This window comes from Saimiri boliviensis, chromosome 12 (assembly GCF_048565385.1).
Source record: "Saimiri boliviensis isolate mSaiBol1 chromosome 12, mSaiBol1.pri, whole genome shotgun sequence".
NCBI classification, from domain to species: Eukaryota; Metazoa; Chordata; class Mammalia; order Primates; family Cebidae; genus Saimiri; species Saimiri boliviensis.
The window spans coordinates 110042920-110066029 of NC_133460.1; the positions used below are offsets into that span (position 1 = coordinate 110042920).

A 23110-nucleotide genomic window follows, 5' to 3' on the forward strand; every position below is an offset into this window, starting at 1 on the left:
CTCAGGCTTCCCAGTTTGACCTCAGACTGTTGTACTGGCTGCAAAAAGTTCAAGCCAGTGGATCTTAGCTTGCTGGGCTCTGTTGGGGAAGGACCTACCGAGTCAGACCACTTGAGTCCTTGGCTTCAGCCCCCTTTCCAGGGGAGTGAACAGTTCTGTCTCGCTGGCATTCCAGGTACCTCTGGGGTATGAAAAGAAAACAACTCCTGCGGCTAGCTTGGAGTCTGCCTGAAGCGCTGCCCAGTTTTGTGCTTGAAACCAGGGCCCTGGGGTGTAGGCACCGGAGAGAATCTCCTGGTCTGCTGCTTGCGAGGACTGTGGGGAAAATGCAGTGTCTGGGCCTGAGTGTGCTATTCCTCTCAGGTGTCTCTCATGGCTTCTCTTGGCTAGTAGAGGGAAATCCCCCGACCCCTTGCACTTCCCAGGTGAGGAAATGCCCCACCTTGCTTTGGCTTACCCTCTGTGGGCTGCACCCACTGTCCAGCAAATCCCGGTGAGATGAACTGGGTACCTCAGTTGGAAATGCAGAAATGACTTGCCTTCTGCGTCGATCTTGCTGGGAGCTGCAGACAGGAGCTTTTCCTGTTCAGCCATCTTGCTAGCTCTCATGAAAACTGATTTTTTATTTTAAAAAACAAAGAAAGGGGCCAGGCATGGTGGTTAATGCCTGTAGTTCCAGCACTTTGGGAGGCCAAGGTGGGCAGATCACTTGAGGTCAGGAGTTCGAGACCAATCTGACCGATGTAGTGAAACCCTGTCTCTATTAAAAATATAAAAATGAGGTGGGCATGGTGGTGCATGCCTGTAGTCTCAGCTATTTGGGAAGCTGAGGTGGGAGGATCACTTGAGTCTAGTAGGCAGAGGCAGTGAGCCAAGATTGTGCCACTGCAATCCAGCCAGGCAACAGAGTGAGACTCTGTCTCAAAAAAAAAAAAAAATAAAATAAATAAATAAAAAAGGAAATTAATTTAAGGAGCATATACTTAACTAAAAGATAGTTTTAAAAGAACAGCTGCCTACAGTCATAACATTAGCAGAAATCACTTTAGCATTTTTGTGTTGATTGCTTTGCTCCACCAAGAATTTCTGTGAAACACCTGGAATGCTCATTTTTTTTTTTAATCTTCAGCTTTTAAGTATAGGGTACAGGTGCAGGATGGGTAGATATCTTATGTAGGTGCCATGGTAGCTTGCTGCACAGATCAACCCTTCACCTAGGCCTTAAGCCCAGCATCCATTGGCTGTTCATCCTGATGCTTTTCCTCCTCCCCACCCACCTCCCGATGGGCCCCAGTGTGTGTTGGTCCTTTCTGTGTGACCATGTGTTCTCATCATTCAGCTCCCACTGTTAAGTGAGAACACGTGGTGTTTGGTTTTCTGTTCCTGCATTAGTTTGCTGAGGATAATGCCTTCTAGCTCCATCTATGTCCCTGCAAAGGATGTGATCTCTTTCCTTTTCATGGCTGCATAGTTGTAATACCAAATCTGATGCATGTTATTACTGTTATTTTTTGAGACAGGGTCTTGCTGTGTCACCCAGGCTAGAGTGCAGTGGTGTCATTATGGCTCACTGCGGCCTCGACCTCCCAGGCTGAAGAGATCCTCCCATATCAGCCTCCCAAGTAGCTGGGACTACAGGCATTTGCCACCACACCCAGTTAATTTATTTATTTTTTGTGGATTTTCACCACGTTTCTCAGACTGGTCTCAAACTCCAGGACTCAAGTGATTCTTCAGCTTCAGCCTCCCAAAGTGCTGGGATTACAGGCATGAGCCACTGTGCCTGGCCACATCTTATTTTTAAATGAAGTTTTAATAAGATCTCAGTTATATGCTTCATCTCAAGTGATTATTTAGCTCCAAAACAAATCAAGTTCCTTCCAAGTACAAAAGAACATATGTTTGAAGGCAGTGGAGGGGGGGGGGGGTTGTGGAGAATATAGCATGCTCCAGCAAAATGATAACTTAACGTTTTGAAAGACTTGTAGTCAAAGAAACTATGACTCATTATCCCGGATGTGATGGCAGGTATGGGGCATTGAAGCCCCCATTCCCACTTACTCCCATTTTAAAGTTAGAATCAGGAGGAAAATGGGTATTAAGATAAATAATTTTGCTGTGTCACAGTTTGGCTAAAAGACATTGTACCTGGCAAGGATGCAAATGATTTATACACTGTCCACTCTTGAAGCTTAAACCAGTTCTGTGATAGATTTTTGGGGGGTAAAGGGAGGAAACAGCCAGGATGAGGATTGAATATATTTGAAAGGAGATTCAAAGTGATGTTCGTTGAACACTTCTCTTTGGAAAAGCAAAAAAAAAATCAAAGGCTCTCTTAAAGACTGTACAAAAAATGATTTATTGGAGATATCCCTTGCCTGCAAGCTCTAAGCTCTAATATTAAGCCTCCCAATATAATGCAAGTTATATTGGTATAGAAAATGGGAAGGAGCAGGCATATTTATTATGTATGAGCATGAATAATTTTTATGTTTATTGCTTTCCCACTTCAGATCATGTTGGAATTTTAAACTTTTGACCAAAAGCTCTTTGGTTTTACAGAAAATATAGAACAGGTACATAAAATGTAATATATGTATTGTATATGTTTTTAATAGTATAAAGTAATTTTAAGGTTATACAATTTAAAATAATTGGAAATTCTAGTTTGTTATGAGTTAGATAATTTTGTGGTAACTTGTGAGTGTGTTTATTTAGCAATTACAGTGACCATGAGGGGACTCACTAGTTTGACACACTTTCCTTTTGAGTACTTTTTTTAAAAAGTATTTTAAAAATTGGTTTCTTTGAAAGTTTTAATTGACTTTTTTGGTACATATTTATGGGATATATAGTGATGTTTTGGTGCGTATAATGTTTTCTGATCAGATCAGAGTAATTAGCATATCATCTTGAACATTATTTTTTTGGGGGTGGACATTAAATATTCTCTTTCTAGCTATTTGAAATTACATATTACTGTTTTAACTATAGTCATTCTACAATACTGTAGAACTCTAGAATGAACTCCTCCTATCTAGCTGTAATTTTGCATCCTTTAAGAAACCTCTTCCGGATCCAAAATGGCTGAATAGGAACAGCTCTGGAATGCAATTTCTAGCGAGAATGCAGAGGTCACCACAGGTGATCCCCAGGCAAGCAGGGTCTGGAGCAGACCTCCAGCAGTCCTACAGCAGAGGGGCCTGACTGTTACAAGGACAACTAAAAAAGAAATAACTTCATCATCAACAAAAAGGACGCCCACTCAGATACCCCATCCGAAAGTCACCAACTACAAAGACCACAGGTAGATAAATCCACAAAGATGGGAAGAAACCAGCATAAAAAGGATGAAAACACCCAAAGCCAGAACACCTCTCCTCCTCCAAGGGATCACAACTCCTCATCAGCTAGGGATCAAAGATGGAGAATGAATCTGATGAATTGACAGAAACAGGCTTCAGAAGGTGGGTAATAATGAACTTCTCAGAGCTCAAAGAATATGTGCTAACCCAATCCAAAGAAACTAAGAACCTAGAAAAAAAGGTTAGATGAGATGCTAACTAGGATAAACAGAGAATAATAGAAATGACTTGATAGAGCTGAAAAACACAGCATGAGAACTGTGCAAAGCATACATAAGTTTCTATAGCCAAATTGACCAAGCAGAAGAAAGGATATCAGAGATTGAAGATCAACTAAATGAAATAAAATGAGAAGGCAAGATTAGAGAAAAAATAGTGAAAAGAAATGAACAAAGCCTTCAAGAAATATGGGATTATGTATAATAATAATTACACATATATAATCTATGTTTGATAGGCGTACCCGAATGTGACAGAGAGAATGAACCCAAGCTGGAAAACACTTTTCAGGATATTATCCAGGAGAACTTCTCCAACCTAGCAAGGCAGGCCAATATTCAAGTCCAGGAAATACAGAGAACACCACAAAGACACTCCTCAAGAAGAGCAACCCCAAGGCACATAATTGTCAGATTCACCAGGGTTGAAATAAAGGGAAAAATACTAATGGCAGCCAGAGAGAAAGGTCAGATTACCCCCAAAGGGAAGCCCATCAGACCCATAGCGGATCTCTCAGCAGAAACCCTATAAGCCAGAAGAGAGTGTGGGGCCAATATTCAACATCCTTAAAGAACTTTCAACTTAGAACTTCATATCCAGCCAAACAAAGCTTCATAAGTGAAGGAGAAATAAAATCCTTTATGAACAAGCAATTGCTGAGAGATTTCCTCACCACCAGGCCTGCCTTACAAGAGCTCCTAAAAGAAGCACTAAATATAGAAAGGAACAACCAGTACCAGCCATTTGAAAAACATACCAAACGGTAAAGAGCATTGAAACAATGAAGAAACTGGGTCAACTAATGGGCAAAACAACCAGCTAGCATCAAAATGGCAGGATCAAATTCACACACAACAATATTAACCTTAAATGTAAATGGGCTAAATGCCCCAATCAAAAGACACAGACTGACAAATTGGATAAAAAGTCAAAACCCATTGGTACATTGTATCCAGGAAACCCATCTCATGTGTAAGGATACACATAGGCTCAAAATGAAGGAGTAGAGAAAGATTTACCAATCAAATGGAGAGAGAGAGAAAAAAAAAAAGGAGTTGCAATCCTAGTCTCTGATAAAATAAACTTTAAACCAACAAGATCAAAAGAAACAAAGAAGGGCATTATATAATGGTAAAAGGATCAGTGCAACAAGAAGAGCTGATGATCCTAAATATATACATACCCAATACAGGAGCACCCAGATATATAAAGCAAGTTCTTAACGACCTACAAAGAGACTTCAACTCGCACACGATAATAGTGGGAGACTTTAACACTCCACTGTCAATATTAGACAGATTGACAAGACAGAAAATTAACAAGGATATCCAGGTTTTGAACTCAGGTCTGGACCAAGCAGACCTAATTGACAATTACAGAACTCTTCATTCCAAATCCACAGAATATACATTCCTCTCAGCACCACATCGCACTTACTCTAAAACTGACCACATAATTGGAAGTAAATCACTCCTCAGCAAATGCAAAAGAACAGAAATCACAACAGTCTTTCAGACCACAGTGCAATCAAATTAGAACTCAGGATTAAGAAACTAACTCAGAACCGCACAACTTCATGGAAACTGAACAACTGCCTCCTGAATGTCGACTGGACAAACAATGAAATGAAGGTAGAAATAAAGATGTCCTTTGAAACCAACAAGAATGAAGACACAACATACCAGAATCTCTGGGACACATTTAAAGCAGTGTCTAGAGGAAAATTTATAGCAATAAATGCCCACATGAGAAGCAAGGAAAGATTTAAAATTGATACCCTACCATCAAAATTTAAAGCTAGAGGAGCAAGATCCAAAAACCTCAAAAGCAAGCAGAAGAAAAAAAATAAGATCAGAGCAGAACTGAAGGAGATAGAGACACAAAAAACCGTTCAAAAAATCAATAAATCCAGGAACTGGTTTTTGAAGAGATCAACAAAATAGACCACTAGCCAGATTAATAAAAGAAGAAGAATCAAATAGATGTGATAAAAAATAATAAAGGGGATATCAGCACAGATTCCATGGAAATACAAACTACCATTAGAGATTACTACAAACAACTCTATGCACAGAAACCAGTAAGCCTGAAGAAATGGATCAATTCCTGGACACTTGCACCCTCCCAAGCCTAAACGAGGAAGAAGGTGAAACCCTGAATAGACCAATAAGGGCTGAAGTTGAGGCAGCAATTAATAACCAAAAAAAGTCCAGGTCCAGGTGGGTTCACAGCTGAATTCTGCCAGACATAGAAAGAAGAGCTGGTACCACTCCTTCTGAAACTATTTCAAACAATCCAAAAAGAGGGAATACTTCCCAAATCATTTTATGAGACCAACATCATCCTGATACCAAAACCTGGCAGAGACTCAACAAGAAAAGAAAACTTCAGGCCAGTATCCATGATAAACATAAATGCAAAAATAAAATACTGGTAAACTGATTGCAACAGCACATCAAAAAGCTTATCCATTATGATCAAGTTGGCTTCATCCCTGGGACGCAAGGCTGGTTCAACATATGCAAGTCTATAAATGTAATTTGCCACATAAACAGAACCAAAGACAAAAACAACATGATTATCTCGGTAGATGCAGAGAAGGCCTTTGACAAAATTCAACAGCCCTTTATGCTAAAAACTCAATAAACTAGGTATTAATGGAATGCATCTCAAAATAACAAAAGCTATTTATGACAAACCCACAGCCAATATCATACTGAATGGGCAAAAACTGGAAGCATTCCCTTTGATAGCTGGCCCTAGACAAGGATACCCTCTCTCACCACTCCTATTCAATATAGTATTGGAAGGTCTAGCCAGAGGGATCAGGCAAGAAAAAGAAATAAACGGTATTCAGTTAGCAAAGGAGGAAGTCAAACTGTCTCTTTTTGCAGATGACATGATTGTATATTTAGAAGACCCAATTGTCTCAACCCAAAATCTCCTTAAACTGATAAACAACTTCAGCAAAATCTCAGGATACAAAATCAATGTGCAGAAATCACAAGCATTCCTACACATCAGTAACAGACTAACAGAGAGCCAAATCAAGAACGAACTGCCATTCACAATTGCTACAAAGAAAATAAAATACCTAGGAAGACAACTAACAAAGGATACAAAGGACCTCTTCAATGAGAACTACAAACCACTGCTCAAGGAAATAAAAGAGGACACAAACAGATGGAAAAACATTGTATGCTCCTGGTTAGGAAGAATCAATATTGTGAAAATCGCCATACTGCCCAAAGTAATTTATACGTTCAATGTTATCCCTATCAAGCTACCTATGACACTGTTTACAGAACTGGTAAAAAACCACCGTAAACTTCATATGGAAACAAAAGAGGGGCCGCATAGCCAAGACAATCCTAAGTAAAAACAAAGCTGGAGGCATCATGCTACCTGACTTCAAACTATACTACAAGGCTACAGTAATTAAAACAGCGTGGTAGCATGGTACTAGTACTAAAACAGAGAGATAGACCAATGGAACAGAATAGAGGCCTCGGAAGCAATGCCACACATCTACAACCATCTGATCTTTGACAAACCTGATGAAAACAAGCAATGGGGAAAGGATTCCCTGTTTAATAAATGGGGCTGGGAAAACTGGCTAGTCCTGTGCAGAAAGTAGAAACCGGACCCGTTCCTGACACCTTACACTAAAATTAACTTCAGATGGATTAAAGACTAAAACATAAGACCTAACACCATAAAAACTCTAGAAGAAAACCTAGGCAAAACCATCCAGGACATAGGCATAGGCAAGGACTTCATGACTAAAACTCCAAAAGCACTGGCAACAAAAGCCAAAATAGACAAATGGGATCTAATTAAACTCCAGAGCTTCTGCACAGCAAAAGAAACATCATTAGAGTTAACTGGCAACCAGCAGAATGGGAAAAAATTTTTGCAGTCTATCCATCAGACAAAGGGCTAATATCCAGAATCTACAAAGAACTAAAACAGATTTACAAGAAAAAAACCCATTCAAAAGTGGGCAAAGGACATGAACAGGCACTTTTCAAAAGAAGACATATATGAGGCCAGCAAACATGAAAAAATGCTCATCATCACGGTCATTAGAGAAATGCAAATCAAAACCACATTGAGATACCATCTCATGCCAGTTAGAATGGCAATCATTAAAAAATTTGGAGACAACAGATGCTGGAGAGGATATGGAGAAGTACAAACACTTTTACACTGTTGGTGGGAGTGTAAATTAGTTCAACCATTGTGGAAGACAATGTGGCAATTCCTCAAGGATCTACAAATAGAAATACCATTTGACCCAGCAATCCTATTACTGGGTATACATCCAAAGGATTATAAATCATCCTATTATAAAGACACATGCACACATATGTTCATTGTGGCACTGTTTACAATGGCTGATACCTGAACCCAACCCAAATGCCCATCGATGATAGACTGGAGAAAATGTGGCATGTATACAACGTGGAATACTATGCAGCCATAAAAAATGAGGAGCTCATGTTTTTTGTAGGGACATGGATGAATCTGGAAACCATCATTCTCAGCAAACTGACACAAGAATAGAAAATGAAACACCGCATGTTCTCACTCATAGGCAGGTGTTGAACAATGAGAACACATGGACACAGGGAGGGGAGCATCACACACTGGGGTCTTTTGGGGGGGGGGCTAGGGGTGGTGGGACAGTGATGGGTAGGGAGTTGCAGAGGGATAACATGGGGAGAAATGCTAGATATAGGCAATGGGGATGGAGGCAGCAAACCACATTGCCATGTATGTACCTATGCAACAATCCTGCAAGATGTGCACATGTACCCCAGCACCTAAAGTGCCATTTAAAAAGCAAACCAGACCAAAAAAAACCCCACACCTCTTCCTATCTCTCCACTCCCTTCCCTTTAACCTTCCCAGCCTATGGTATCCTCTGTTCTCCTTTTTTCTTCCGTGTGATTAGCATTTTTTTTTTAGTTTCTGTATTGGTCTGTTTTCACACTGCTATAAAGAACTGCCTGAGACTGGGTAATTTAAAAAGAAGCTTAATTGACTCACCATTCTGCATTGCTAGCAAGGCCTCAGGAAACTTACAATCATGGTGAAACAGGAAGCAGGCATGTCTTTGGGAGTTTTACCATGTTGGCCAGGCTAGTCTTGAACTCCTGGCCTCAAGTGATCCACCAGCCTTGGCTTCCCAAAGTGCTGGGATTATAGGCATAAGCCACCATGTCCAGCCTGTTTGCAGTTTTTGGAGGAACCTTCATAATGTTTTTCATAGTGGCTCTACTATTTTACATCCCACCAAGAGAGTATGAGTTCCTTTTTCTCTGCATTCTCAGTAGCATTTGTTATTTTGTCTTTTTGTTAATAACCATCCTACCTGCAGTGAGATAATACCTCATTGTAATTTTAAGTTCAATTTCCCTTATAATTAGTAATGTTGAACATTTAAAAAGTACATTTGTTTGCCATTTGTGTGTCGTCTTTTGAGAAGTGTCTGTGTAGATCATTGGCCCATACGTAAACTGTATAGTTTGAGAATACTAACAAATGGAAAGACATCCCATGCTCATGGATCAGAAGGATTTATTTTTCTGAATTAAGCAGAAATGTTATTTCCAAGCCCTTCAAAGATTATTGCAAACACAAAGTAGTCTTCTAAGTGTCCCAGATCAAATCAAAGGTACAGCATCAAAATAAAACACTTGTGACATTAAGAATTCTTTTAGATATTAGTATTTCTACATTCTTTTGTTTTTAACTGTTTACGATATTCTGCAAGTCATATTAAGACATTTCTTATGAAGTGGGCCAGGCATCGTGGCTCATGCCTGTAATCCCAGCACTTTGGGAGGCTAAGGTGGGTGGATTGCTTGAGGTCAGGATCTCAAGACCTGTCTGGCCAACATGGTAAAATACTGCCTCTACTAAAAATACAGGAAAAAAATTACCTGGGTGTGTTGGCATGCACCTGTAATCACATATCAGTTACGTGGGAGGCTGAGGCAGGGGAATTGCTTGAACCTGGGAGGCTGAGGTTACAGTGAACTGACATCATGCCACTGCACTCCAGCATGGGTGACAGAGCAATACTGTCTCAAAAAACAAAAAGATATGAAATAATGTGTTTCTTCAGGTACAAACACAACTACAAAGCAGAGGAACTTAAGACTATGAAGACTGAATCTGCTTCATCCCTATATAAGATGGGGCAACCTAATGCCCAACATAACATTAATCTTTCCAAACAAGTTTGCTAAGAAACAGTTCCCATGTTAATTGTTAAAAAATGAAACAAACTTCTCATGCAGAAAAATCAAAATATCAGTCAGTTAGTGAAGCCTACTCTTTTCCCTAGCAATTTGTACTTTGTCTTCATTTAGAAATGGTAAATTCATGAATAGAACAAATTTTAAAGAATTTGGTATAAAAATATTTGTCTGGGACAAGAAATAGTAAATATTCAGTTTTTAAATAAAATCTTTTTTCCCTAAAATGTAGACATCCAGTAAATAAAACATACATTATATTCCAGGTATAGAAACATCATTAATTCACTTAGAAAAGAGATATATTTTGGCATATCTGCTGGTAAGGTTTTTGTGTGTTTTACATATAAAGCACTTCATTAAAAAAAAAAAAAAAACAGACTATTAATCAGAGCTATATTCCTTAGTTGAGTAGAAACTCACCAATTTCTTTAGAATTTTGGTTATAGGACCAGGCCACAGCAAAGGTCTGAAATAACTAAATGTCACTTGACTAGGGAAAAGTGTTCTCTTTAGACTTGGAAGCAGTCATTTATCACTTTGTGCTTGAAGGCATTCCTCTACAGATTTCTTTCCTAGAGTCTTCAGAGGAAAGCACAAGATCTGGGCTCCAGGAGGGGGTTACTTCCAGCTGGAACACTGACCAGCAGGGCAGCTTTCAGGCATTCTGATGCAGTACTGTTGCAGCTCTGCAGCTGCCTGAGAGACCTTGATTCTCTCCACACTGACCTGCAGCTTGAGCTGCTCCACCAGCCACTGCAGGACACTCACACTGGCCCTGGAAGACATGGCAGCAGCACTGTGCTCCAAGGGCATGCTAGGTGGGGTAGCCCTGCTAGGCCCTGAGTGTGATCACTGCCAAATGACCATATTATCCAAAGCAATCTATAGATTCAATGCAATCTTTATCAAAATACCAATGACATTCTTCATAGAAATAGAAAAAGAAATCTTAAAATTTATATTGAGCCACAAAAGACCCCAAATAGCCAAAGCAATCCTCAGTAAAAAGAAAGTTGGAGGCATATACTGTGAGACTTCAAAATATGCTACAAAGCTATAGTAACCAAAACAGCATGGTACTGGCATAAAAACAGACATATCGACTAATGGAAGAGAATAGAGAACCCAGAAATTAATCCATACATCTACAGCTAACTGCTTTTTAAAAATTTTTTAGTTTTTCAGACAGGGTCTCACTCCATCTCCTGGGCTGGAGTGCAATGACTTGATCATGGCTCACTGTAGTCTTGACCTTCTAGGCTTAAGAAAACTTCCTACTTCAGCCTCCTGAGTAGCCAGGACTTACAGGTACATGCTACCATGCCCAGCTAACAATTTTTTTTTTTAAGACAGTCTCACCCTGTTACCAAGCTGGAGTTCAGTGGTTTGATCTTGGCTTGCTGCAGCCTCCGACTCTCTAATTTAAGCCATTCTCCTGCCTCAGCCTCTTGAGTAGCTGGGATTATAGGCATGTGCCACCATGCCTAGCTCATTTTTGTATTTATAGTAGACACGGGGTTTTGCCATGTTGGCCAGAGTGGTCTTGATCTCCTGACCTTGTGATCCACCCGCCTTGGCCTCCCAAAGTTTTGGATCACAGGCATGAGCCACTGGGCCCGGCCCCCATCTAACTTTAAACTTTCTGTGGAGACAGACTCTCACTATGTTGCCTAGACTGATCTTGAACCCCTGGGGTCAAATGATTCTCCTGTGTCAGCCTCCCCAAAGTACTGGGATTACAGGCATGAGTGACCATGCCCAGCCACCAACTGATTTTGACAAAGGCAACAGGAATACTCACAGGGGGAAGGATTATCTCTTCAATAAATCATGCTGGGAAAATTAGATATCCATATGCAGAAGGATGAAAACAGACCCTCACCCCTCACCCTATATGAAAATAAACTCATAGGATCAAAGACCTAAATATGTAAGATCTGATACCATAAAACTACTACAAGAAAACACAGGGGAAACCCTTCAGGACTGGAAAATATTTTATGAATATGGTCTGGGAAAATATTTTATGAATATGCCCTCAAAAGCCATCAACAAATCACTTGAGCCTAGGAGTTTAAGACCAGTCTAGGCAATAAAGTGAAATCCTGTCTCTACAAAAAAAAAATTAGCCAGATGTGATGGTATGTACCTGTAATTCTAGCTACTCAGGAAGCTGAGGCAGGTGGATCACCTGAGTCCATCAATTCAAGGCTGCAGTGAACTACGATTGAACTACTGTGCTCTAGTCTGGGTGACAGAGCAAGAACTTGTCTCTAAAAAAGAAAAGCACAGGCAACAAAAGCAAAAATAAATGAGATTACATTAAACAAAACTGCACAGCAAAGGAAATGATCAACCAAGTGAAAAGGCAGCATATAGAATGGGAGAAAATATTTGCAAGCTATTCATCTGATGGAATTAATATCCAGAATACACAAGGAGCTCAAACATCTCAACAGCAAAAAAAAAAAAAAAAAAAAAAAGATCTGAATACTTTAAAGGCATCTCTACTCTATCAGCTTATGTGCTTCTGAAGAGAGGTCTGCTGTCTTTTCTTGTAGACCCTCTTGCAATGCACCATGGCTGCTTCTAAGATTTTCCACTGAATTCTAACAATTAGATTAGAATGCTACTTGGCATCGTTTTCTTAAGTTTATTCTGCTTAGAGTTGTTGAAGTTCTTGGATTTGTGGATTTATGCTTTTCATCAAATTTGGGAAATTTTGACCATTATTTCAAATCATTTTGTTTCCTGTTTCTCTTCTTTTCCTTGGACTACGATTACACGTATGTTAGACTGCTTGATGTTGTCCTTTAGGTCACTGGTGCTCTTAATTTATTCTCAGTCATTTTTGCTGTGTCCTTTGTTTTGCCAGTTTTAAAAGTTGCTATTACTTTTCATTTATTGATATGTTTTTCTGCCAAGTATAACGTATAACCTGTTAATTTAATTTTTCAATTATGCATGTTTTTAAAAATTTCTAATAGTTCTAAGTATTTTAAAACTATTTTTTTTTTTGAGACGGAGTTTTCGCTCTTGTTACCCAGGCTGGAGTGCAATGGCACGATCTCGGCTCACCGCAACCTCCGCCTCCTGGGCTCAGGCAATTCTCCTGCCTCAGCCTCCTAAGTAGGTGGGATTACAGGCACGCGCCACCACGCCCAGCTAATTTTTTGTATTTTTAGTAGAGACGGGGTTTCACCATGTTGACCAGGATGGTCTCGATCTCTCGACCTCGTGATCCACCTGCCTCGGCCTCCCAAAGTGCTGGGATTACAGGCTTGAGCCACCGCGCCCAGCTTAAAACTATTTTCTTATGCTCATGTTTATCTCATTAAAGACAGCATACTTATAGTAGGATAATGTATTTGTTAACTAGTTCTATCATAGATGTCATTTCTGGGTTTATTTCTCTTGATTTTTTTCTTTCTGTTATTGGTCATATTTTATTCCCTTGCCTATTGGTGATTTTTTAAGCTTATTTTTTATAACATTTTTAGATTTATAAAGTACAGATGTATGTCTTAGAGTGCCCACATAACCTGCACCAATTTTTCCCTATTAACATTTTACATGAATATAGGACATTTCTTACAAATAACAAATCAATGTTAATACATTATTATTGGCCAAAGTCCATAATTATTCTGATTTTCTTAGTTTTTACCTAATGCCTTTTTTCTCTTTCATGATCTCATCTGGAATACCACATATCTAGTTGTCATGTCTCTTGAAGTTCCACTTGGCTGTCAGTTTCTCAGACTCTTCTTGTTTTTGTTAACCTTCACAAGTTTGAGAAGTGCTGCTGAGGTATTTTGCAAATGTCCTTCAATTGGAAATTTTCAGTTTTTTTCTCATGGATGGATTTTATAGATTTTTTGGGGGGAGGAAAATCACAGAGGTAATGATTTTCATTACCTCAAATTAACAATATATACTATCCACATAACTTCTGTTGATTTTTTTTTTCTTTGAAACATAGTCTCTCTCTGTTGCCCAGGCTGGAGTGCAATGGTACACTCTCGGCTCACTGCAAACTCCACCTCCCGGTTTCAAGTGATTTTCTTGCCTCCGCCTCCTGAGTAGCTGGGACTACAGGCACCCACCACCACACTGGCTAATTTTTATATTTTTACAAAGTCAGGAGATTGAGACCATATTGGCCAGGCTGGTTTCAAACTCCTGATGTCAGGTGATCCACCCACCTTGGCCTCCCAAAGTGCTGGGTTTACAGGCATGAACCACCATGCCTAGGACTGCTGTTGATTTTTTAATCATCTGGCTGAGGTCGTGTTTGTCAGTTTTCTCCATTGCAAAGTGGCACTTTCCTCTTTCTTTCCATAGTATACTTTTTGGAAGTCTCTATATGCGACCACGCTTAGGGAGTGAGGAGTTATGTTGCAGTTCCTTGAGGACAGATTATCTATATGAGTTATTTACATAGTTTTGCCTCTTCTCCTGTGTTTATTCACTCATTTATTTATATCAATATGGACTGAGGAATATTTTTTATACCTTCAGTTATATCCAATGCTGTTTAATTTGTTATTCACATGTTCCAGTTTTGGTCATTGGAAGTTTTCTCAGTTTCTCCTGTGTCTCTTTGGCATACCCCTTATATAGTGGGATGGCCTTTTTTATTTTATTTTTTTTAATTAACTTACATTTTGGCACCTTAAGATGCTCTAGACTCATTTTGTATAATTTCCTGCCTCCAGTCTGGAAGCGGCTATTTCTCAAAGGAGTCCTGGGAAATGTATTAATATTACTTACCTGTTTATACATATACCTGTAAATAATTGCTTATGTGAGCTAAACTAAAAGTTCAACTGATGTCTCTAACTGTAATTTATTACCACAGGGATCATTCTAGCCTTCTTCCCTTGCTTATATGTAAACTCCTGTTCCAACAGAGAAATCTGGTCTTCGTCATCTGCCATTAATTTACTTAGTTGTTCATTTCCTGTATACATGCACAGCAATTTTAGAATTGTTAAGCTGTATCTCTGTAAGACATATGTTATCAACTAGAGTACAGTGCTTATGTTCAGTTTCCTTTGCTTTTAGTCTCAGAAACTGCATTCATTGCCAGAGTTACTTAGGACAAAACCCTTTCCCCTCACCCTTTCAATAAGGTTGTTTCATCCATATGTAATACAGCTAAATTGTACACAATTTTGTTAGATACCTGTATCTTGATATTTCTTGTATTATCAACATGTTGTCATCATCTGCATTCTAACCTGGAATTCCCCAGCTTCCTAAATGCTCATCTAAAGTTTGCAAGACCAAACTTCATTATTTGTACTGTGAAGTTCTATAGACTTTCACAAATACAATGCCATATAGCCACCATTCCAGTATCATAAAGAATAATGGCTAGGTGCAGGGGCTCACACCTGTAATCCCAGCACTTTGGGAGGCTGAGGCAGGTAGATCACAAGGTCAGGAGTTCAAAACCAGACTGATCAACATGGTGAAACCCCATCTCTACTAAAAATACAAAAATTAGCTGGGTGTGGCGATGAGATACTGTAATTCCAGTTACTTGGGAGGCTGAGGCAGGAGAATGGCTTGAATGTGGGAGGCAGAGGTTGCAATGAGCTGAGATCATGCCATTGCACTCTAGCCTAGGCAACAGAACGAGACTCCATCTCAAGAAAAAAAGAATAGTTTTACGGCCTGAATAAAATCCTCCATCTGTAACTCTATTCAACCCTTTTCCCCTCTTCTTCAGCTTCTGATAATCACTGATTTTTTTACTGTTGCCATAGTTTTACCTATTCCAAAGTGGCATATAGTTGGGATAATGCAGATGTACCTTTTCAGACTAGCTTCTTTCACTTAGAAATATGCATTTAAGTTTCCTCCAGGACTTTCCATGGCTGGACAGCTCATTTATTTTTATCATTGAATAACAAATATTTCATTGTAAAAATATCAGTTTCTCCATTCACTTACCTAGGGACCTATTGCTTCTAGTGTTTGGCATTTATAAATAAAGGCGTTGTAAACATTCATGTCCAAGTTTTAAAATAAATTGGGCAATTACTGGAGTGCATGATAGTTGAATCTTATAATAAGACAATGTTTAACTTTGTAAGAGACTTCCAAAGTGGCTGTACCATTTTGCAGTCCCAACAGCAGTGCATGAGAGTTCCTGTTGCTCTGCACTTTTGCTAGACCTTGGTGGTGGTAGGCTTTTGAATGACAGCTGTTCTAATATGTGTATAGTGACCTCATGTTTTAATTTGCAATTCCCTAATGATATTTGATGATGAGAATCTTTTAGTATGCTTATTTGCCATCTGTACATCTTTGGTAAAGTGTTCATTCAGATCTTAATTTCTCTTTCTTTTTCTTTTTTGATGGAGTCTTGCTCTGTTGCCAGGCTGGAGTGTGCAGTGGTGCGATCTTGGCTCACTGCAACCTCTGCCTCCTGGGTTCCAACGATTCTCCTGCCTCAGCCTCCCAAGTAGCTGGGATTACAGACGTGCACCACTACACTCAGCTAATTTTTGTAGAGATGGAGTTTTAACATGTTGGCCAGGATGGTCTCAATCTCCTGACATTGTGATCCGCGCCCACCTCAACCTCCCAAAGTGCTGGGATTATAGGCGTGAGTCACCGAGCCTGGCCCAGATCTTAATTTCTTAATGGGACTTTTTTCTTATTGCTGGGTTTTAAGAATGCTTTGTATATTTTGGATACAAGTCTTTTATCGGGTATGTTTTGCAAATACTTGCAAAATGCCTTCATTTTTAAAAATTGGTGAATGCATTTATTTTATTATTGTTCCCAGAGGGAATTTTAGTTGATATATAGTTGTCTGAATAGCTCCTTTTCTCTTCTCTCTGTAGATCTTACTGGACTACTTTCTGGTCTGCATTGTGATCATTGAGAATTCTGCTGTCAGTCTGACATTCCTTTGTAGATGACGTGTGTATGCTCTCATTTGGGGGATCATATTATTGCCTTTAATGTTCTACTGTTTCATTTTTATATGTCTAGTCCTGTTTTTCTTTTTATCTTGATATGTTTTGCTTCCTGGAATTTGAATTCATATTCATATTTTTAATTAGTTATGATATATTTTTCTTTAAATATTTCCTCTCTTCTGTTCCTTTTATTATTCCTTTCTGGTTCTCTGATTAAATATATGTAAGATATTCTGATTTTTAAAAAATGTCTATTTGTGTTTTCCATATTTGTTTTGGGTAAATTGGATCAGTTATTCAGATATGTAATTATCTTTTTATCTTTGCCTTATTTGCATTTAGCCCACCTACTTTATTTCAACAGTTTTTTATTTTAGGAATTTCCATTTGCCTTTTTTCTCAAATATTTCTGCTAATTCCTAGCTCTTTGTTTAATATTCAATTTGTAATAGAATCTTCTGTTTCTTGAAAGTTTTGTACATAGCTCTCGGATATTCTGAATCTGACGCTGCAGCCTCTTTGTTTCTTGGAGGGTATACACCTCTGAGTGTAGTTTGCCTGCCTCCCTTTGTGTTTAATCTTTGATTTTAAACTGAGTGGCTAACTTGGCGAGTCCTTCCTTTAGAGAGCATTTGCATTTGCCTCTGGAGGTAGCCAAAGGGCTTATCCAACCATGATCATATTGGATCCAGTGGAGACTTTTGTTCTGAGCAAGAGTCTCAGGTTCAGCTTTGATTTCTTGCTGCTTTCCAAGTTGAGTATCCCCACCACATGGCTGCTATGTTCATCTGGCCTCATGGTAATCTTATTCCTCCATCTGTGTGCAGCTCAGGCCTGCTCTGCTTCTCCACTGCTCTCATTGCCTGCTTCTCTGGTCTGGGTCCTCTCCCTCTCTGGATTCCTTGGCTCCTGTCTTCTGGGTGCTGCTGTAGTGGTTTTGGAACATGGAGACACTGGTTTCTGTTCTTTCTGTTTTCTGACCAATTTGAGTTCTGCTCATATTTTAAAGTTTTAATTTGGTGGCAAGAAATTGTGGGATGAAAGGGTGGGATGTCCCTGGATGGTTCTTTTATGTTTTATGAGAAATGCCTCAAAGGATGCATCCCGGCCCAAGTTGAATTGTTGTAGTATGGGGAGTCCTTCAGAGTAGGACAGTTTTTGATGACTGAATCTGATCACTTTTCGTGACCTGTCATGCTCCCTCCCTGGTACCACCTTCATCATATTTGCACCTGGATTACTGAGTTGCCTCCTATCTGATCTCCCTGCTCCTGCCTGTACCTCACTTTGGTCTATTTTCAATATGGTAGCCAGAAGGATCCTGTTAAAACCTAAATCTGATCATGTTGCTCCTTGCCTCAGAATCCTTCACTTGCTTTCCATAATGTTTTTTTGAGATTTATCTGTTATCGCCTGTACCAACAGTTCATTTTTATTGCAGGGTAGTATTTTGTTCTGTGGATATAACACTATCCATTTATCTGCTGATTGGCATTTGGTATGTTTTTAGGTTTTGGTGATTATGAATAAAGCTACTCTGAACATTTGTGTTACAAGTCTTTGTGTGGACATGCTTCATTCCTTTTGGGCAAATACCTAGGAATGGAATTGCTGGTTCATAGGGCAGGTCTGTATTTAACTTTATTAGAAATTGCCAGTTATCTAAAGTGGTTATGCAATGTCAGCTTTCCACCCACAGTGGATGAGAGGTCCAGTAGTTCTACATCTTCACCAACATTTGGTATTTTCAGTCCTTTTGAATTTCGTGCATTTTTGGCATTTTGTTGCTGTTTTTACTAGCATTTCCCTGATGACTGGTCATCTTACTGTATCCTTATTGGCCGTTTGTCAATTTTTTTGTAGAAGGTTATTTCAGATTTTCTGCTTATTTAAAAATTGGGTTGTATATCTTCCTATTAGTGAGTTGTAAGCATTTTTAATATATTCGGGACATAAGTCTTTTCTTAGACATAGGTGTCATCAATATTTTTTCCCACTCTGTGAATTGCCTTTTAATTTTCTTGATGATTTTCAAAGATCAGAAGTTTTTAATTTATTGAAACTCAATTTATCAAATTATTTTCTTTTGTAGTTAATGTTTTTTCTGTCCTACATAAAAGATCTTTCTTGTCCATGATTGTAAAGAATTATTTCTAACATTCTGTGTATTTTGCTCAGTATTTACTGAATACATTTGTTTTTATACTTACCCTACATCTGTATATATTTATAGACAGCAGATTATTTTACATATTTTATAAGATAACGTATTGAATAGGATCTGAAGTAAAGCATAATAGTTCTAGGTAGATTGTAAATAACAGATACTCTAACTTATCTAACAGAGGATCAGAAAATGGATAGTATCTTGTGATATATACATACCCCAATTTGTTTATCCATTCGTCTGCTGAAAAGGCTAGTTCCAATTTTTTGTCACTACAGTGCTAATGCTACCATGATCATTCTTGACTGGGTCTTCTTGTTTACATGTGTTAATGTGTCTTTAGACCTTACAGCTGGTAGCAGGAGATGGATAATTTTCGGGGGTCTTTCACTTGAAATTACATACAGTTGGTACATTGACATGTGCTCCTTAAAGGGTATTTTGGCAATATGTATCAAAATTAGACCTATACACATCAAAAACTCAACAATTCTACTTCTAGGAATTTGCCATAACATATCTAAAAATATTTTTATCACTATGTAAAGTGATGCACACTTTTAATTGAAGTCTTCTCTGTAAAAATTATTTTATACAGACAGTACCCTTGTTTTTAAAAGCTGAGTTAAAATCCCATGTACGAACATGCAAAAATACCTAGCAGTAGCTCCTTAATTTAAAAAGGTAAGCTTGGGCTGGATGCAGTGGCTCCTGTTTATACTCCCAGCACTGTGGGAGGCCAAGGTGGGCAGGTCAGATCTCTTGAGGTCAGGAGTTGGAGACCAGCCTGGCCAACATGGTGAAACGCTGTTTCTACTAAAAATACCAAAATTAGCCTGGCGCCATGTACCCGGTACTTGGGAGGCTTAGGAACGATAATTGCTTGAACCTGGGAGACGGAGGTCGCCATGAGCCATGATCATGCCACTGTACTTCAGTCTGGGAGACAGTCTTGCTCTGTCTTGCTCGCGCTCTCTCTCTTGCGTGCATGCTCTCTTGCTCTCTTTCTCTCTCACGCTCGCTCTCGCTCTCTCGCTCTTACTCTCACATAGAGTCTTCCTTTGTGTCACACACACGTAAGCTGCAAAACAGTACCTTGAATATGATGGCTTTTTGTAAAACTTTATGTATCCATGCTAAGTAAATCTTTGAAAGAATTTCACTGAGCTATTGCTAGTGGTCGTATCTGGGTGGTGATCTCTGGGTGGTCGGGGGGTGTGAATACAAGAGAACTTTTATTTTCTGCTTCAGTGTTTCTGAATTGCTTGATATATGTATTTTTAAACAATAGGTGTTGCTTTTATATAAGAAAAGAACAATGCCATTTTGGGAGAAAATAGGCTTAAGAAAGAAAAGAAAAAGATATATCAATAAATATTTTAAAAAGTTTCCAGGCCAGGCATGGTGGTTCATGCCTGTAATCGCAGCACTTTGGGAGGCCTGAGGTGGGTGGATCACCTGAGTTCAGGAGTTCAAGACCAGTCTGGCCAACATGGTGAAACACCATCTCTACTAGAAATACAAAAATTAGCTGGGTGTGGTGGTGTGCACCTGTAATCCCAGATACTTGGGAGGCTGAGGCAGGAGAATCGCTTGAACATGGGAGGCAGAGATTGCAGTGAGCCAAGATCATGTCACTGTACTGCAGCCTGGGTGACAGAGTGAGACTCTGTCTCAAAAATAAAAGTTTCCAATATCTGAATATTTATTTTTGCTTCTGTTTTGAGACAACAAAGCATGCATTCTGGAACCCATATGACTGCATGGCATTTATTACATTCCTCATTCATCAAGGTTATGCCTAAATGCCTCGCACATCCCAGTGTGTCTCTTACTATAGTATGTAAATATGTATATCCCTCTCAAAATTCAAATTACAAAATTATTTTGAACCTGGGAGGTGGAAAATAATTTTGTAATTTGAGTTTTGAGAGGGATATTCATATTTACATACTATAGTAAGAGAGACACTGGGATGTGTGTCTTACACAAAATAACTATAGTAAGACACACACTGGGATGTGTGTCTTATACAAAATAATTACAAAATTATTTTGTAATTTGAATTTTGAGAGGGATATACATATGTACATACTATAAGACAGGGTGAATCAGAACAAAAATTGGTGGCTTAAAGATAATTTCATGTGGAAGTCCCCTAAACATTTTTAGGAAGTTTAATGAAAGAGTTGAAGGGGGTGTTAATTGTTAAGAGAATGGGAGCTTGAGGCAGGAGGTTGGAAAAGGAAGAAGAGGGAAGCAATACCCAATGGGAAGATTAAAGAGATTTATTTATATTCAAGTTGAGATTAAAAGTGTACATTTGTATCTAGTGCAGAGAAAGGGAAGTACATCTATTTTCCAACGTTTTTTTCTATAGGAGAAGAATTTTTGGAAGGACAACTATGATATGGTAGCTGCCTTTGCATTTTATTTGCAGAATAGGTTTAATTACTGTTTGCAGTAGGAGTCTGTACATGAATCTTGGCTATTAAAACATACTTGGAGCCAAGAAACAGATGAATATGAAAACAGTCCCATAGCGGAAGCAGGGGATTTGTTATATAGGATGTTATTCTGGTAAATACAAAGAAGAATGGCCATTATCTATAGTTAGTATCTGATTTATGATCCTGGCTATTTTCATACAGGTTACACAAATACAATTCATTTTTCTGTGTATACCCTGGTAACCTATTTAGAATGAGTATATTTGGGGAGATTTAGGGCACAAAATTTGTCTTTATATGGTAAGCTCCTCCAACCCTTCTGTTTACTATTGTTATTGTAAACCATTGTAGAAAGTTGTTAGAGAAGCAGGGACACGGTTGTTGACATGGTTTGGCTCTATGTCCCCACTCAAATCTCATCTTTACTTGTAATCCCATAATCCCCACGTGTCATGGGAAGGACCCAGTGGGAGGTAATTGAATCTTGGGAGGGGTTTTCTCATGCTGTTCTTGTGATAGTGAGTTCTAACGATGGTTTTATAAGGGGCTTCTCTCCCCTTTACTCAGCACTTCTCCTTCCTGCCACCATGTGAAGAAGGAATTGTTTGCTTCCCCTCTGCCATGATTGTAAGTTTCCTGAGGCCTCCCCAGCCATGTGAAACTGTGAGTCAATGAAATCTCTTTCCTTTATAAATTACCTAGTTTTGGGTATGTCATTATAGCATGAGAATGGGCTAATACAGTTGTAGACTATAAAGAAACCCGGTTTGAAGAGCAACAATGTGTGACAGATGCTATGAATTGATGTATAAACAGAAAATTACATTTTCCTTAAAAATTACAACCCTTAAGGGGTTGTTTATCAGGTATGTGAATCATAAGGATTAGGTTTTTCTCTAGAGGGCTTAACATTAGTTGGACTACTGTACTGATATTAAGATGATTGGATTCATTTTCAGGTTTGGATTTGCATGGGGCAAGTTTGCAGCACACATCACTGGTGACTTAAGTGGAAGAAGGAATCCTTTTTCTTGCTATTATGTTCTTCATTGCCTTCTCTGGGCTGTTTTCTTGAGATATGAGCTCGGATGTCCGTCAGCACCTCAGTTATTTTTCTTTAGAGCAATCATCACAATTGTGGTAACTTTTTTAGGGGTGTGTGTGTGGGTAGTGTCTTTGTTTAATGTTTGTTTCTCCTGCAAGACTTCAGACTCAATTAGGGCAGAAAGTATCTTGTCCTCCCTGTTTTCAATAGGTCTACCACATAGTAACACTTAAAAAAATATTGTGAACAAAGAAACAGAGAATGAATATAAAAAGGGATATTGGCAGGCCAGGAGAAGGAAAATAGCAGTAGAGAGCAATTTAGGAATGATCACTGATGTAGTCATAATCACCCTTTAATAAACCTTATGTGCTAAAAGAAAAATAGGATTTCAGAGATTTTTATGTCAGTATGTGTCATTCCGTTTTAGTTGTGTGAAGAGAGGCTCATAAGAATCTAATTGATTTCTGTAACTAGCTGGATCAAGAGCTTTTATTGGGCTCCACGGAGGGCAGCATGACAAACCTGATTTGAAAGCGTCACATCCTACGGGTGACGCACACGAACTAGGAGGTGAGTTCATGTGACGATGGGAACTCACATGACAGAAATGTTGGAAACCTCTGTTTGCATATTGGAAGTTCGTATCTAATTTTT

At 38.9% G+C, this 23110-nt stretch overlaps 1 protein-coding gene and 1 pseudogene across 1 annotated transcript in view; one reads left to right on the forward strand and one right to left on the reverse strand.

The window, feature by feature from the left end:
• Positions 1-23110, forward strand: part of FANK1 (fibronectin type III and ankyrin repeat domains 1) — a 149465-nt gene that overhangs the window by 70938 nt on the left and 55417 nt on the right. The window lies entirely within an intron of this gene.
• On the reverse strand, positions 10435-10639 carry LOC120362498 (guanine nucleotide-binding protein G(I)/G(S)/G(O) subunit gamma-10 pseudogene; annotated as a pseudogene).